Raw genomic sequence first — 18841 nt, forward strand, 5'->3', positions numbered from 1 at the left:
CCTCCTGGACCGGGGCACGAACCCGTGTCCCCTGCATCGGCAGGCGGACTCTCAACCACTGCGCCACCAGGGAAGCCCTTCTGTTTCCTTCTTTATTTTCATTTTGGATGATCTGTCCATTGGTGAATGTGGGGTGTTAAAATCCCCTACTCTGGTTGTGTTACTGACAATTTCCCTTTTTATGGCTGTTAGCATTTGCCTTATGTATTGAGGTGCTCCTATGTTGGGTGCATAAATATTTATAATTGTCGTGTTTTCTTCTTGGGTTTATCCCTTGATCATTATGTATTATCCTTCTTTGTCTCTTATAATAGTCTTTGTTGTAAAGTCTATTTTTTCTGATATGAAAATTGCTACTCCAGCTTTGTTTTGATTTCCATTTGCATGGAATATCTTTTTCTATCCCTTCACTTTGAGTCCATATGTGTCCCTAGGTCTGAAGTGGGTCTCTTGTAGACAGCATATATATGGGTCTTGTTTTTGTATCCATTCAGCCAGTGTTATGTCTTTTGGTTGGAGCATTTAATCCATTTACATTTAAGGTACTTATTGATATGTATGTTCCTATTACCATTTTCTTAATTGTTTTGGGTTTGTTATTGTAGGTCTTTTCCTTCTGTTCTGTTTCTTGCCTAGAGAAGTTCCTTTAGCATTTGTTGTAAAGCTGGTTTGGTGGTGCTGAATTCTCTTAGCTTTTGCTTGTCTGTAATGGTTTTAATTTGTCCGTCGAATCTGAATGAGATCCTTGCTAGGTAGAATAATCTTGGTTGTAGGTTTTTCCCTTTCATCACTTTAAATATGTCCTACCAGTCCCTTCTGGCTTGCACAGTTTCTGCTGATTATTCAGCTGTTAACCTTATGGGGATTCCCTTGTATGTTATTTATTGTTTCTCCCTTGATGCTTTTAATATTTTTTCTTTGTATTTAATTTTTGACAGTTTGATTGATAATGTGTCTTGGCATGTTTCTCCTTGGATTTATCCTGTATGGGACTCTCTGTGCTTCCTGGACTTGATTGACTATTTCCTTTCCCATTTTAAGGAAGTTTTCAAATATTTCAAATATTTCAAATATAATCTCCAAGTATTTTCTCAGACCCTTTCTTTTTCTTGGACCTCTATAATTTGAATATTGGTGCGTTTTATGTTGTCCCAGAGGTCTCTGAGACTGTCCACAATTCTTTTCATTTTTTTTTTCTGTATTCTGCCCTGTGGTAGTTATTTCCACTATTTTATCTTCCAGGTCACTTATCCGTTCTTCTGCCTCAGTTATTCTGCTATTGATTCCTTCTAGGGAATTTTTAATTTCATTTATTGTGTTGTTCATCATTGTTTGTTTGCTCTTTAAATGTCCTTGCTAAACATTTCTTGTATTTTCTCCATTCTATTTCCAAGATTTTGGATTATCCTTACTATCATTACTGTGATTTCTTTTTCAGGCAGACTTCCTATTTCCTCTTCATTTGTTTGGTCTGGTGGGTTTTTACCTTGCTCTTTCATCTGTTGCATATTTGTGCCTTCTCATTTTGCCTAACTTAATGTGTTTGGGGTCTCCTTTTCACAGGCTGCAGTTTAGTAGTTCCCATTGTTTTTGGTGTCTGCCCCCAGTGGGTAAGGTTGGTTCAGTGGATTGTGTAGGATTCCTGGTGGAGGGGACTGGTGCCTGTGTTTTGGTGGATGGGGCTGGATCTTGTCTTTCTGGTTGGCAGGGCTGTGCCCAGTGATGTGTTTTGGGGTGTCTGTGAACTTAGTATGATTTTAGGCAGCCTCTCTGATAATGGGTGGGGCTGTGTTCCTGCCTTGCTAGTTGTTTGGCAAGGGGCCTCCAGCACCGGAGCTTGCTGTCTGTTGGGTAGAGCTGGGTCTTAGCAGTGAGGCAGAGATCTCTTGGAGAGCTCTTGCTAACTGATATTATGTGTGGCCGGGAGGTCTCTGGTGGTCCAGTGTCCTGAACTCGGCTCTCCCACTTCAGAGGCTCAAGCTTGACACCAGGTCGGTGCACCAAGACCCTGGCAGCCACACGGCTCAGAAGGTAAAGGAGAAAAAAGAAAGAAAGAAAGAAAGAAAAATAAATAAATAAATAAGTAAAATTATTTTAAAAATAAATATAATTATTAAAATTTAAAAATTTAAGAAGTAATAATTTTAAAAAAAGAGAGCAACCAAACCAATAAACAAATCCACCAATGATAACAAGCACTAAAAACTATACTAAGATAAACATAAAAATCAGAAACAAGTCATTCGCAGACAGCAAACCCCAAGTCTACAGTTGCTCTCAAGGTCCACTGCCTCCCTTTTGGGTTGATTTGTTGTCTATTCAAGTATTCCACAGACGCAGGGTACATCAAGTTGATTGTGGGGATTTAATCTGCTGCTCCTGAGGCTGCATGGAGAAATTTCCCTTTCTCTTCTTTGTTCGCACACTACTGGGTTTCAGCTTTGGTTTCAGCCCCACCTCTGCGTGTAGGTTGCCCTCAGGCATCTTTTCCTGCCCAGACAGGACGGGGTTAAAGGAGCAGCTGATTCAGGGGCTCTGGCTCACTCAGGCTTGGGGGAGAGAGGGGTACAGAATGTGGGGCGAGCCTGTGGCAGCAGAGGCCAGCGTGATGTTGCAGCAGCCTGAGGCACCCTGTGTGTTCTCCCGGGGAAATTGTCCCTGGATCACGGGACTGTGGCTGTGGTGGGCTGCACAGGCTCCCGGGAGGTGAGGTGTGGATAGTGACCTGTGCTTGCACACAGGCTTCTTGGTGGCTGCAGCAGCAGCCTTAGTGTTTCATACCCATCTCTGGTGTCCGCACTGATAGCTGAGGTTCGCGCCCATCTCTGGGGCTTGTTTAGGTGGTGCTCTGAATCCCCGCTCCTCACACACCAGGAAACAATGGACAGTGGTCTCTTGCCTCTTAGGCAGTTCCAGACTTTTCCCAACTCCCTCCTGGCTAGCTGTGGTGCACTAGCCCCCTTCAGGCTGTGTTCATGCAGCCAACCCCAGTCCTCTCCCTGGGATCTGACCTCCGAAGCCCGAGCCTCAGCTCCCAACCCCGCCCGCCCCGGCGGGTGAGCAGACAAGCCTCTAGGGCTGGTGAGTGCTGGTCGACAGCAATCCTCTGTGCGGGAATCTCTCTGCTTTGCCCTCCACACCCCTGCTGCTGTGCTCTCCTCCGCGGCTCTGAAGCTTCCCCCCTGCCACCCCCAGTCTCCACCAGTGAAGGGGCTTCCTAGTGTGTGGAAACTTTTCCTCCTTCGCAGCTCCCTCCCAGAGGTGCAGGTCCCATCCCTATTCTTTTGTCTCTGTTATTTCTTTTTTCTTTTGCCCTACCCAGGTACGTGGGGAGTTTCTTGCCTTTTGGGAAGTCTGAGGTCTTCTGCCAGTGTTCAGTAGGTGTTCTGTAGGAGTTGTTCCACATGTAGATGTATTTTTGATGTATTTGTGGGGAGGAAGGTGATCTCCATGTTTTACTCCTCCGCCATCTTGAAGGTCCTCTGCCTGCATTTTATTTTAATCTGATGGAAAGGTTTGATGCTTTTCCTACACCTGAAAAAAAAGAAAAAGATATTTAAAGTTATACATATAGTACCAAAGTAGCGAATTCTCTTTTTACTTAGGGTTTTCTAGGTCAGTTTATCTTCCATAAAATTGCAAACATCATTGGAGGTTAACTATTATAGTATACAATTGGTGAATTAAAGAGAAGCTGTTAATTATGGTAGTTTTGATCCCTATTTCATGTTTCTGGTATATCCATTAGCTGCTTTTTATGTGGCTCCAAAGAAATTTATATTTATTATTTAGTGGAAATCAGCACATGGCTATAGGGTACATGTATTTGGCTACAGATATTTAGGCAGCAAGCAATTTAAACATAGAGCAAAGGCAACAGTCCAATAGGGAGGAACTTGGGCTCAGGACAGGACAGTCCTGGGGTCACATCACATGCCCACTTGGCTACGTGTCAGATGCACAGTCTTCCTCAAGTTACTTAGTCTCTGTAAGGTTCAGTTTCCTCATGTGCATACGTGAGTAATGTGAATGAAGAATGTTGCCTGCCATATCAGTAAATAAAGATGTTGCATCCATCAGGCCATTACATTACAGCTGCTCCACCCCATGGTGAACCCTGAGGGAAGTCAGGATGGGAAGGGGATGCCCATCCTTAAGCCCTCAGCCACTGCAGCCATCCCCCCACCATCGGTGCACCCTGAGGAGACTCAGGTTGGGAAAGCACAGTGTACTGGCCCCAGACACACACACACACACACACACACACACACACACACACACACACACGCTCTCTCACGCTCTCTCACGCTCTCTCACGCTTTCTCTCTCTCTTTTAATTCTTATATCCTTCTAATATAATTATGTTAAAATTTGTGGAGGGACAGTCATCTGATTGTTTGAAAAAGGAAAACCAACTGCAATCTCCCTGCTTCCAGTGTAGGGTCTGTATCAACCACTCCACATGTACCCCTCTTGTAATTCACTTTCCTGAGAACCTGGGGCATGAGACATGTGAATTCACTTGCCAGTAAGCTTCCTTCACTCAGAGCTTAGGCAGTGCCTTCCTCTAATCTGATTATGCCTTTATCAGTCATCCATCACTTTCCAGATTCGAAATTTCCTTGTTATCATCCCCACTTCTGTAATTCCCTCTATATGATGTTTCAGAAGTGGCATCATTCCTGAGACTATCCTCATACTCAGCAACTTCCCCCAAAACAAAACCTAAAATTCCCCTGACAAGTAAACAGTCGTTATGTCACGTTTCCCTGGACTCTCCTCCCAGTTTTCACACACTGTCTTCTTCTTTCTTTTGTAGGTTGCTTTGTTTTGTTTTACCATTGGAAGTGATAGGTAATGTTGTGAAGTGATTAAAAACATGGGCTTTGGAGTCAGAAAGACAGAAATGGATACTTCAGATTACTGACTCTCAGATACTGAGAATGTTATCATATCTCTCTGAGCATGATTTTATTGTTTGTAAAGTTGGAATGACTATGTTACTTCAGTTAGAAAATTGTTGGGAGTCTTATCTGGGACAGCGTATATATAAAACATATCCTTCTGGACTCCATGTGACCTCTGGGGGGTTTTATTGTTGTTATTGTTTCTTCTTGTTGTTGTTATCGTAACTTTGCTCGTCTTCCTCCCTTCTTCCATTCCTATCCTCTTCCCCCCACTCACCCCCTCATCTGGCCCTACATGCACACTCAGACCAGGAGCTTCTTGACTTCAGTGTCTGTTCCTTTTCAATATTTATTGAATTAATTGAATTTATGAATGCATTTATTTAATAGTGTTAAGGCTGAATAGAAAAAAAGCCTTTCTTCTTTTGGCTCAGAAAGAAAGAAATGAGCAGAAGCCACGCAAATGACTTGCCAGTATTGGATCAACTGGACTCCATTCATTCCTTCATTTTTTTCCACGGCCCCTGTGGACCAGTCACTATTTTGGGAGCTGAGAATCCAGCAGTCAACAGAAAAGGTTCCAGCTCTTAAAATTCTAGTGGGTGGAAATAACCTATAAACAGATACGTAAATGAGATCATTTTACTTAGTGGTAAGTGCCACCAAGAAAATTAAACAGGACAGAATGATCGAGTCATTGAATATCTGTGGTGACCTTTGATCTGAGAATTGAATGATCAAAAAATGCCTAACTTTGGAAGTGGGGGAGTGCTTTCTCCAAAGGAAATTGCACAAAGACCCTAATGTGCAAGAATATAGAAAGAATTCTTACAGATCAATAATGGACCTATCATTCAGGGGGCGATGACAGAACAAAACCTGTTTCCACATGTCAGAACTCAGAATGAATCACATCTCCATATATATGCCATGAAGAAGACACTTGAACTATTTTATCCGATCTAAATTCTCTGAAAAGGAAGACATTTTAGAGCAAAAATAGTGGTGAGCAGTAACAGTATTAGAGCTCAGAGTCAAGTCTAGACTACTGTTGTTAATATGGGTGTGACGTTTAGTGCAAATATTAAAAAAGGATTTATGGAGAAAAAAATACAGGATTTTTTAAATTGTAAAATCAGGAGGAGCATGAGATATGTGTTTGTGGGTGTGTTTGTATGTGGTGTGGGAATAGGTGTTGGAAAACAGTGAGGGAAATTCTGCTCAAGGTTTTGTCTTGCGTTTGACATTGATAGAACGACTTAAAAATTTATAGGTAAACCATAGTAGAATACAATTGGTAGGCATAATTTATAAGTGGTTAAGGACTTTTTTTTTTTTTTTTTTTTTGGGTACGCGGGCCTCTCACTGTTGTGGCCTCTCCCGTTGCAGAGCACAGGCTCTGGACGCTCAGGCTCAGCGGCCATGGCTCACGGGCCCAGCCGCTCCGCGGCATGTGGGATCTTCTCGGACCGGGGCATGAACCCATGTCCCCTGCATCGGCAGGTGGACTCTCAACCACTGCGCCACCAGGGAAGCCCCTAAGGACTTTTTAAAACTTATTTTAGCAAAATCAGTCAAGAAGTGCTATAATAATAATCATATCAACAGTCATAAATAAGACGGAAGAATAAGATGAAATATTGTTACCATTGTGGATTAAATTCTCTCTTGAAAAACAAACCCTTTTAGAATGAATCAAAAAGCAATATTTATCTATATGTTTTATGTAAAAGGCTAGTCTGAAATGAAAGGTTCCACTTTTTTTTTTTTTTTTTTTTTTTTTTACAAGTAAAGACACGGGCAAAGCTTTATCACATGAATGAGAAAGAAACTTTGCTATTACAAATGAGATTGTGTTTCTTTTGAAGGTTCTGAGTGGATTTGTTGGTACACAGGAAAGCTATGGATTGTTTGTAATTAAACATTTAGTGATCTCTTATTAGTTTTCATAATTTTCTGATTGAAGTTATCTTAAGAAATTACTTCTACCCCTGGACAATATTTTTTGCAATAAAAGTTTAAAACATATAAATTTTTCTATCATACAGTAGAGGATGGATTGGTTATAAACAAATTATAGTTCATAAGAATACTGTACAGCCAGTAAAACCTGATATCTGATATTATCCTTAGGTAATCTTTTTTGGCAAAAATATTCTGGAAGAATTTAGAGCAGATGTTAATAGCATTTAGTTTTTTCATTCTTTTTATATACTCTGAGCTTTGTATGATGAATCATCACAATTTTTAAAAATCAATAATTATATTTTAAAAAGCAAGACATTTCTGCTTAGAGACAGTATGACAAAATGAGCTTTTCATTTTCACAGATGCTCAATACAGATTCTTTTTGGCTCGACTAAGTAATAAATTTAGAGTTGAGGCAACTCTTTGACTAGTGCTAAATCATGGTCATGAAGGTAGCGTTTGTACTACATTAGGGAATTTTCAAATAACAACTCAAAACACATAGGAGTGATTTACACATAGGAGTGATTTCTTCCAAGAAATCCAAAGTGCTTTAAAGATAGACCTGTTGGGTGTTCTTTCAAAATAAGTCTATGTGAGCAGGGCACTTTTCAATGGAATTATTATGACTAGAAATACATGAATAAAGTATATTTCAGAGGTTCATAAATTTTATTGTGTATCAGATTCCTTGAATGGCTTATTAAAGAAGAAATTGTGAAGCTTCAACCCCAGAGTTACTGATTCCAGCAGATCTGGGCTAAGACCCAGTCATTTGCTTCTGTAACAAGTTTCCAAGTGATGCTAATGCAGCTGGTCTAGGAACCCACTTTAAGAACCTCTGTGTTAGTTCAGAAACTGAGGAGGCTCTCAAAGTACCCTGCTTGCAAGCTAACAGTTGAGCCTGCCACAGTTTCATGCACATATATCAATACTAGTAGAAGACAGTATACCCTAGGTTAGAGACATAGATGGTTTATTACAGCACAAGCGGCAGCCAGAGAACTGTCTTCACTCTGGTTCGTGCTCCACACACCCCAGTCTGCCCAGGGCAGTGCTCTGAGGCTGGATGTTTACCTGCGCTTGCAATAGGTTTGCATCATAGCAGAGGAACACCTCAGTTAGGAGACTCTGAGCTTTTATTGGTTGCTGGGCCATCTGCCTGCCCTCTATTACAGAGAGAGGAAGAGATTGATTTTCCCTTATCCTAGAGCGTAAGCAAATCTCTTCCAGAGACTTAGGAAGGAGCTGGCTTTGTCTCCAGTGCTCTCTATCCTAATGGAGATCCTATCTCTAGCTCCTCAGGCTGTCTGAGATGCAAAGATCCCCACAGTACCCTTTGCTCAGAAGGCTCGGGACCCTGTGGAAGTGTGAAAATAACCAGGGATAATAAAAGAACCAGAGACCATTGTTTCCCCACAGTGGGTATAGTGGATATGTGAAAATGAGAGCCATTAACCATTTCTAATTAAGTCTTTTTATATTTTCTCTTCATGAATAGGTTTTAATAAGGAGTTGCGCATTTTCCCACGTGTACGTCCCATATTATACTTCCATAATCTTTTGCCCAGGGCACAGAGCTTCTTAGGTGCTATGAGGCAGAGTTGCGTCTTCTCCAGGTCACAGTGCTGTGTGGTATAAAGCCAGGGCGTCCTCACACTCAGATTCACCGGCCTGGGAATTCCTCCTTTGCTATTTGGTAGCATCTTCTCTGGATGCTAAACCTTAGTTAACCTCTTGGAGCCCCAGATTCCTTGCTTGTAACATCGGCACACATTCCTTGTTCTCTTAGAAGATAAAAATAATATATACCTAGTGCTTTGTATGACACCTACTACATAAAAGGTGTTCAAAAATTTTAACTATCATGATTATTAGGTGAGCCATAGCCAGACAGAGTCCCCAGCTAACCCAAACTAATACACGTAACCTATCCCACACTGAGTTGAGGTGAAATACGTGTGCCGTTACTTGGAGAATAACTCCAGATGACGCACCACTTATGGCGAAGTGCTCTTTGGGGATTAAAGCTGTTGGAAGTTTAAAGCCATCCATTGTCTGAGCAGGAAGTGGCTGCTTTGCCAGGCACAGGGAGCCGCTCGGGCAGATGCCACCCGTTCTACCCATTAGTCCACAGGTGATGGGGGAAGATAGGAAAAGAGGGTTTCTAAGGGCCATAGCCTGTCCTCAGGAATGTGGTCTCAGGTAGTTATTTATTCTCCTGAAGCTGAGGTTGCCAACATCTAATGGTAGAGAATTATTTTTGGAACAAGAAATGTTTCCTCCGGCGGAGAATGTAGATATTACAGAGCTATTCATCAAGGCAGCCAGGCTGAAAGTGGTATTAACTGCAGGATTTAGGAGAGAAAGAAACTGGAATTAAACTATAAAAGGATTCAAGATGGAAGGTGGAAGAACTAACTGAGTTCCAGATTGTAGAAATTCAAGTAATTGCACCAGAGAATGTGTAACTCTTAATGTGTTCCATTTGGGTGGTCTGGTTTATTTGCTCATTGCTAGCGTGGTTCTGAGGTCAGGCTTTCCTTTAGTCTGCTGTGTTTTTTCCACCAAAATGGAGCTCGTCTTTCACCTTGTCTTCTACATTTGTGTGTTATATGCCTGTGGGTGCACGTGTGTGTGTACGCCAGTTTGGGGAGGGCTGTAAAGGTGAGTGACACAATCTCTGTCCTCAGTGAATTTATAATTAATAAGGAATGGAAAGAAAGGTAATGCATACAGTGATAATAAGGCAAAGTCTAAGCAAAATCAGGACAAGAGGAGGCTGGGCCATAATGTGTGTCTGTCTTCACAAAAGTTGCCTTGAGTTTTGCATATTTGCTGAGAGCCCAGATTATAAGTGAGAATCTCAGTTTTTACTCTTTCTTCCTGATTAACCTTGCACCCATTGTTTTCCTTTTAGCGTGTTTCCTCACAGCTAAAATTGTATAATGCAATAAAGATAAATGAAATGATGGATGCCTAGACCATAGTAAACACTTAGTAAATACTGGCTCAGTTGACTCTCCTGCTTTAATCATTAGCATCTTTAAACACACTTACGAAAAGCCTTTCTTGAGTACAGGAAGAGGTTTCTCAGAAATATATGTGACAATAGAAACTAACAGTGATTAAGCGTAAACTTATGTTGCAGGTATGCTGGGTACTTTACCTACCTTTATTTCGTTTTATGAACAGACCTAAGAGCTAAGTGCCTTTTTTACCCCCACTTTACAGATAATGAAATAGAAGATTAGAGAGTTTATGTAATTTTCCTAAAGTGTGTAAGTGATAGAGCCAGATGAAGTGGTACCAGCTCACTTAGTATCATGGTTCCTTGACCTCTATTCATTTGTTCCTTTGTCTGAAATCTATCTGTTTGTCTATCTGTCTATCTGTCATCTTACTATTCTGTCCCCACCCCTAAACACTGCTAGAAAAATCAGTCTTCTGTATATTTTACTCATTCACTATCTCAAGAATCATTTTTTGTGCTCCTACTAAGTATTAGACAGTGTGCTCTGGGGAATAAGGCACGATCTGTCTTTTGGAAGCATAATACAGCATGACCCAACAAATGTTTGTTGACACCCATCTAAGAATCGGGCACTGGGGCCACCATTAGTCTATAGGGGAAGCCAGTCATATAACCAGATAACCCCGGTGCAGTGTGGTGGGTGCTATCATGCAGGTGAACGGGGATTCCTTTGGAACCACAGGGGCAGAAAGAGTACAGACACGGAGGTATTTCAGTATCTGCACCATGCTGGATGCCACGCATACCTCATCCTATCCACCCCTTGCACCAGCTCTGAATGATCCCAGAGGACATGTGTGGTTTTCTCACTAAACCCTGACTCCTAGCCTGTGGGATCAAGGATGCCATCAGGGAGACTGGGACATTCATGTTGTGTCTAGAAGGATAAGTGGTAAACGTCTGGGAAGGCATCTTAGCTGGGAATAGAACGTAGAAAGCGTGGTCCATCTGGGAGGAATGTATAGTTTGGCCTGATTAGAAAATAGGAGATTTTCAGAAGGATGAACAGGAAGTGAGGTGAGGAGAGTTATTTAGAATCAGCTGATAAAAGGCTGTGAATGTGATGCCAAGGAGGGTTCTTGACTCACAAGTGAAAAACAAAGGCATGTCTCAAAAGACAAAAACTGTGGGTATGAGGTACTCCAACATTTGGCTTGATTTAAACCCTTGGAATTTATAACTCGCTGATTTGCTTGTAGTTGGGGATGGGAGGGAACACGATGGAGACAAAGAAAAAGAAGATACAAAATTTAAAAGACATACATTTTTGGTATACCCCCAAGTTAAATTATTCTGTAACCTGAGAGAATACCCAATGCACCTGATTTGCTCTAATTTTAGACAGTTGGCAGAATAAGGGTATAATTACATAATTTCTAAGTAAATGACGATTTGTCCAACCAGTATTCCTAAAGTGGATCAGGCCCTTAATAAGTTTGTATTTGATCTATCCTTGTAGATAGACTATTAGTTTTACCTGTTCACCTACTATAATGAAATCATAACTTTTATGCATTAAATTTTAAGTCTGTTCTCTCATAGGAGAGAATCTCCTAAACATGTATTAAATTCAGGAAATGAAGTAGGAATGTGTTTTTTTAAAGTGATCAACCTTATTCTTAAAACATTGAATTCTCTCTTTGGTAGGATGTAGTAGGGGTACAGGTGGGAAATGGGCTGCAGAAAACCACTGAAATGCTACTTTTGTGATTTTAAATGCTCTGAGGGTTTTTCTGAGCTAAAGCTTTTTGTCATAAAGATATTGATTCTGAATTCAGGAAAACACATGAAAACATAACCTCTTTAACAAATGCCAAATGGTTTTATCCATGTCTGAATAAAAATAAATCTTAATAATGACGTAAGGTCTAGAGAATTTTGGTGTTCTGTAACCTAATGGTTTTGTCTTTGCATGTGGAAACCTCCAGGAGAACACTCTGCTTTTAAATGAATCAGTATTGTTTAATCTGATTTTGCCTGAAGTAGTGTTCTTACTTTAATCGTAGCTATGATCTCTGTTGATACTATTGAATTTAACATGTAGATTGGATCTTACCTATCCCTTCTCCTGCAAATGAAGAGACTTGTTTCTGAGCCAAATTGGACTGTCCACTAACTGACTCCATCACAGGCATTTTTGGGAGGTATATTTGCAGGCAGTGTTTTCTCTGTTCCCAAATGCATATGTGTGATAATCACATGCTTCATTATTGGAGTCAGTTCCTGCTTTTCCCATTTGCTTCTATCATCTTGTTCTAGGCAGAGAAGGAAGACATGTACATGGCAGCTTCCAGGCATTAGAATCATAATTACCTTTGTCCTTAAATAGCACCTTGACCCACCATAGATTCCATCTCCTTTTTCCTGTGTTCTTTGGAATACTGCGTGTATTGTAAGTACAGCTTTATCTAATTGAGTAAGTGATAATATTCAAAATTCCAAAGCTATCCCTTCCATAGGAATTCATATGTGGGCTACAGGATCTTCTCTGCTCACTCAGGCCTTTGTTAGTCCCTGGGAAGATGGAGACAGACATCAGCTGGTGCTGAAAGCAATGATGGGCCTCGTCTACTAGGCATTTGGTCCCATCTCACACTGTTCCTCACTGTCTTTTTAGCCTGTTTCTCCCTTCCGTGGCTTCTGTTTCCCAGTTGGGGAAAAGAGGTTGTCCTGAAAATTCTATCTGGCCTAATTTTTACTTGCAAGAAAATGTGATACAATTGTGTGTGTGTGTGTGTGTGTGTGTACTTAACCTCCAAGCCCATTCCTGGAAATATATAGGGAAATATTTATTGTTAAGGATATAATCAAAGAACACTATTTATCATAGATATTTTTCTTCTAAATTTTTTCAATAATGAGAGACTAGTGAATGTTTTATTGTATGAACAAAGATAAATCACGAAAATATGAGGCTGACAACATACGGAATGTCCATTTGTTGCTACATAAAAATCTCGCTAGAACAACTCTAATGATCTGATTTAAAAACATATATATATTCAAACAGCAAAAAAAAAATCATATAAATCAACTATAATCCAATAAAATTTAAAAAACACAAAAAAATAAAATTTCACGGCAGTGGCAGTTAATGACCATTTTGATAATGGGTGATTAGGCTTTTTGCTTTTACTTCTGTTTTCCAAAACCAATCAGTTACTGTCTGTGTAATTAAAATATTAAACAAACAATGAGAAAAATTAATAATTTTGATAAAAAGGATAAGTTTCTCATTGCTCAGGCCCATTTTTTTGATTGCTAGCTCTGCTTAATTAGGGCAATTCCATATTACTTGTGCTATTCAGCTTTGAACATTGAGCTCATTAATGGCAGAAAATGGATTGAAAATACCTATTTGTAATGTTTTAGATGAAAGCAATCTAGCAGTGATTTCTGTACATTGCTGGGATTTTGGCAAAAACATTTGTCACCTACTGAGTCAAAGTCTGTATATAGGACTCTGACAAATGTATTTTAAACAGTGCCCCCAGCAATTCTAACATACAGCTCAAATTTGGGAACTGCTACCCTGGAGGCAGCTTTGCCAAAATACTTTCCCTTTCTAATTTTATTTCTTTGCAATTTGAACTTTTTCGCATTTGTGATGCTCTTCCTTTAAGATCAGTGCTTCATAGTTTTTTCTCACATCTATAATTATCGGTATTCATTAAATTTCTCAGTGTGTATAGGGCTAGTACCTCTTGGGCTTGCTTTTGCTAGGAAAAGATTTCAACTATCGGGAATTCCCTGGTGGGTCCAGTGGTTAGGACTCCGCACTTCCACTGCCAGGGGCCCAGGTTTGATCCCTGGTCAGGGAACTAAGATCCTGCAAGCCACACAGCGTGGCCAAAAAAAAAGAAAAGTTTTTAACTATCAACTCAATGTGAATTAATAGTGAAACATAAAGTACTACATAGCACCATACTTGTGTTTCTTATGGTAGATACAACTGTACCTCCCTTGTTGTAATGCCTGAGACCTATTGTTGGCATTAAATTTGTTTGTGTGTATATGAGAAATAATCCAAAATGTATTCTTTAAGGAGTATATACCTATCACACCAGGTAATAGCTGTAATTTGGAAAGCTAGTTTTTAGTACATCATTGGGCCATCTGGTTTGGAAAGTTCTGTAGACACTGTGCTTAAGTGAATATTTAATAGTTTTTTAATGGTAAAGTCCACACCGAAGGGTATAACACCAAGAAAAAACAGTCACGGCCTCCCAGGGGCACCTCTTCCCTAGGCCAAACCAGAGAAATGCCAGCAGCTCTGTTGTTAGTTGTATAAATACCTTCCACTGCATGTCTAATGAAGGCTGGCATCTTCTCAGTCTGTGTTTTGGTTTCCATTTATATTATCTGCCTGCACAAGACTGAGGGCAGGAAGCCTAGATACCATCACACATTGTGTAAATTTTTGAATTAGATTCCTTGTATCGTCAAAGTCCAGCATCTTGGGATAAGAGGAAGTATTTGTTTCAAAATGAAACCCACATTCCCCTGTCTTCCTATTCCTCCACTTACTATGCTTTTGAGTTTTTACAAGATTAATAAGATCTGAATAATAACTGAAACACAACTGTATTACAATTTCTCTTGTCAAATATTCATTTTGTTATTCATAGAAATAAGAAATATCAAAACATTTTGACTACTTCCTGCAGGGCAATTTGTGTTAGGGCTATAGAAAGTACATCATAGATCGAAAAAGTTAATAAGACCATGTATGTAGTTTTCTTGTTTTCTTAGAAAATTTTCACTTGTCTCTCCCCTTTCAAAACTCATTATTTGATGTTTAAATAAAACATTTTTAGAGTTACAAATGTTAACCCTAAAAATCTGGGTGATCACTGATTGACAGCACAAGTAAATGATCTTCTGTTTGTTTTACTTTTCTCGGATTTTTTTTTTTTTTTTTTTTTTGCGGTACGCGGGCCTCTCACTGTTGTGGCCTCTCCCGTTGCGGAGCACAAGCTCCGGACGTGCAGGCTCAGCGGCCATGGCTCACGGGCCCAGCCGCTCTGCGGCATGTGGGATTTTCCCAGACCGGGGCACGAACCCGTGTCCCTTGCATCGGCAGGCGGACTCTCAACCACTGCGCCACCAGGGAAGCCCCTTTTCTTGGCTTTTAATTTGCAATTTACATCAGCACCCTTGGGAAACCCAAATGTATTCCTTAGACAGGCTGTCTTTACTGAGTTCTAGAAGGTGATTCAGGGCTTCCCTGGTGGCGCAGTGGTTGGGAGTCCGTCTGCCGATGCAGAGGACACGGGTTCCTGCCCCGGTCCGGGAGGATCCCGCATGCCGCGGAGCGGCTGGGCCCGTGAGCCATGGCCGCTGAGCCTGCGCGTCCGGAGCCTGTGCTCCGCAGTGGGAGAGGCCACAGCAGTGAGAGGCCCGTGTACCGCAAAAAAAAAAAAAAAAAAAAAGAAGGTGGTTCAAAACAGACTGAACTTCACTTCTACAGTGACTGGCAGCTTTTCTCTGTGATATCACATTCAGAGAAGTTGTCTGCTTTGTCAGCTTGGTGCCCATTTTGTGTTTGATCTCCACACAAATGTACTCAGCTATTGTGTCTTGCTCACTAAGCAAGAACGGCTGATGGTTAGATTTCATGGATGATCCCAACTAAAATTAAAGTTATACAAAATTTTCAAGTCTCTGTTTTATACTTACATTCTGTAAAGATCACCTACAGAATACTTTTTCATATTAGTAGCTTTTATAATTTATGTAATTCTTCTAATACTTATTGTATTTGTTCATTTATTTTTTTAATTTTACAATTTTTTGATGTAGACCATTCTTTTTTAAAGTCTCTATTGAACTTGTTACAATATTGCCTCTGTTCCACGTCTCAGGCCTTTGGCCCTGAGGCATGTGGGATCCCAGCTCCCCGACCAGGGATCCAACCCACACCCCCTGCATTGGAAGGCAAAACCTCAACCACTGGACCACCAGGGAAGTCCCCTCATTGATTTTAGAAATTGTATGCACGTAGTGTATAAATACTACCTAGTATACAGATACTAACTAATAAAAACCAAGCACCTAGTATATAAACATTAATGAATAGAAATATTTGTGCAAGTTTTAAAAAATCTGACTGGCTTCATTTTCCTCCTTTGGCCTAATGTTTCACTCATGCATGTAAAATGTTCACTCTGTTTCTGGTACCCCAAGCCTATCTCTGCATTATGACAGCCTCCACTGCCTTCAATAGCAGGGAGCCCCTCTATCTTAACATAACGTTCAATTCTGTCCTGCTCTTGGACCTATTGGAATCAGACTTCCCAGGGTCCATCTGGCTGCACCCTCTATTGTTATAAAAAAAAACTCCCCTCTTGGTCTTCCCTGGTGGTGCAGAGGTTAAGAATCCACCTGCCAATGCAGGGGGGCACAGTTTTGAGCCCTGGTCCGGGAAGATCCCACATGCCGCGGAGCAAGTAAGCCCGTGCACCACAACTACTGAGCCTGCGCTCTAGAGCCCACAAGCCACAACTACTGAAGCCTGTGTGCCATAACTGCTGAAGTCCATGTGCCTAGAGCCCGTGCTTCGCAACAAGAGAAGCCACTGCAGTAAGAAGCCCGTGTACCACAACGAAGTGTAGCCCCCACTCACCACAGCTAGAGAAAGCCCGCACACAGCAACGAAGACCCAATGCAACCAAAAATAAATAAATAAACTTATTTATTTATTATGAAAAGAAAAAAACTCCCCTCTTTACCTGGCCACCATATTTCAGCCCTCAACCCCAATACTTTATTTTTTAATTTTTTTTTAATTGAAGCATAGTTGATTCACAATATTGTGTTAGTTTCAGGTGTACAGCACAGTACTTCAATTATATATATATTCTTTTTCAGATTCTTTTCCCTTATAGGTTATTACAAAATATTGAATATAGTTTCCTGTACTATACAGTAGGTCCTTGTTGGTTATCTATTTTATGTATAGTAGTGAGTATATGTTAATTCCAACCTCCTAGTTTTTCCCTTCCCCAGGCTTTCCCCTTTGACAACCGCAAGTTTGTTCTCTATGTCTGTGAGTCTTTTTCTGTTTCATAGGTAAGTTCATTGTGTCATATTTTAGATTCCACATATAAGTGACATCATATGGTATTTGTCTTTCTCTTTCTGACTTACTTCGCTTAGTATGATAATCTCTAGGTCCATCCATGTTGCTGCAAATGGCATTATTTCATTCCTTTTAATGGCTGAGTAATATTCCATTGTGTGTGTGTGTGTGTGTGTGTGTATATATATATATATATATATATATCACATCTTCTTTATCCAGTCATCTGTCAGTGGACATTTAGGTTGTTTCCATGTCTTGGCTATTGTGAATAGTGCTGCTATGAACATTAACCCTAGTACTTTATACCCTCCTTCCCTGCTTACTTTTTTCTTTTAAGATCCTCCCTCACATAAAATGATGTCACTCATTTATCTTGTTTATTTTCTTTCACCTTGCCTCGATTGTAAGTCCTACAAAGGCAACGTTTCCTGTCGGTTTTGTTCTTTACAGTATCCTTAGCATCGTGCACAGGGATGCCAGCTGACCTCACTAGATATTTCTTGAATGAGTGATGAGGCCTGGATTTCCCAATCCTCCTCTTCTTTCTGTCTCTCCCCATCCGCAGCAAGATCCCACAGTAATTGTAGTTCTGTGTCAAATGGAACTGTGCTCTTCGCGCCCTGAATCCTCAAGGCCAGAGAATCCAGCCTCCTGGGGTGGCTTCCTCTTGGGCCCTGTAGCTTGAGAGTCATTTCTGGTCCCTGAATGGAGTCATGTGTGGATGTGTTTCCCTGCTTGTGCCCTGAGGGCCCTCAAACATGGTCTTTTCTCAGCTTCGAATCCTCCAGGCTTTGGGGAGTCATCCTTTTTGCCCTGTTTCTACTCCTCGTGAGGGACCAGCGTGATGCTCTATCTGGTTCCTTTCGAACATGCTCAGCTGGGTTTGCTTGCCTGCTTTCAGGTGTAGTTGTTTGTTTGCGTTTATTACATGCAGCTTAATTCGGTCCATCTTCCCTCTACCCTACTACACTCTTGGCCTCACAGTAATTTCATTATTCTTCCTTCTTGGTTTCTAGATCCTGACATTGTTTTTGTCAACATTTGTGTCCAGACTCTGTCCCTCGAAGTGTCCCTGAGTAAGAGATATAAAGTTACTGTGTTCTGAGTTTGCCAAAGCATCATTTTGTTTTCCAAATCAATTTTTTCCACATTCCTCTCTCTGAGTATGGTAATTCTGCCATCAGTCCAGGTTACTTTAAAAGTCCAGGAGGTACAGAGTTATTTTTCCCCTGAAATCTGGCTGAACTGCCCTGTGTGTTCTTAACATTCTCCTAAAGTGATTTCTCTTTTCCTTCCACTGACATCTTATCTTTTCAATTCTCTACCTCTGTTCTTCCTTTAGACTTTGAGTTTTTTTAAAGTATAGTTGATTTACAATGTGTTAGTTTCAGGTGTACAGCAAAATGATTCAGTTTTATATATGTATAGATAGATATGCTATAGAGTAGGTCCTTGTTGTTTATCTATTTAATATATAGTAGTCTGTATATGTTAATCCCAACCTCCTAATTTATCCCTCCCTGCCTCCTTTCCCCTTTGGTAACCATAAGTTTGTTTTCTATTAGACTTTCACTTTTAACTGGTCTAATTCTCTTTGAGCTTTGGGATTCTAGATTAGAAAGATAACTTACAGCATGATAGCTTTCAGTTTCCATCCTAGCTTCTAATTTGTGATAATTTCACCAAACTTTCCTCTGTGTGTACTTACACAGAAAATATTGATGAGATATGCCCCTTAGCCTACTTTGTTTTTTGTAGCAATTCGGTCTACCACCCACAGTCTGGGTTCCTGGTATCCAAATGAGGATCAAGACCTAGGTGTGAACAGCAGTGTCACTGGAGACCTGT

The sequence above is a fragment of the Hyperoodon ampullatus genome, assembly GCF_949752795.1.
Source record: "Hyperoodon ampullatus genome assembly, chromosome: 13".
NCBI classification, from domain to species: domain Eukaryota; kingdom Metazoa; phylum Chordata; class Mammalia; order Artiodactyla; family Ziphiidae; genus Hyperoodon; species Hyperoodon ampullatus.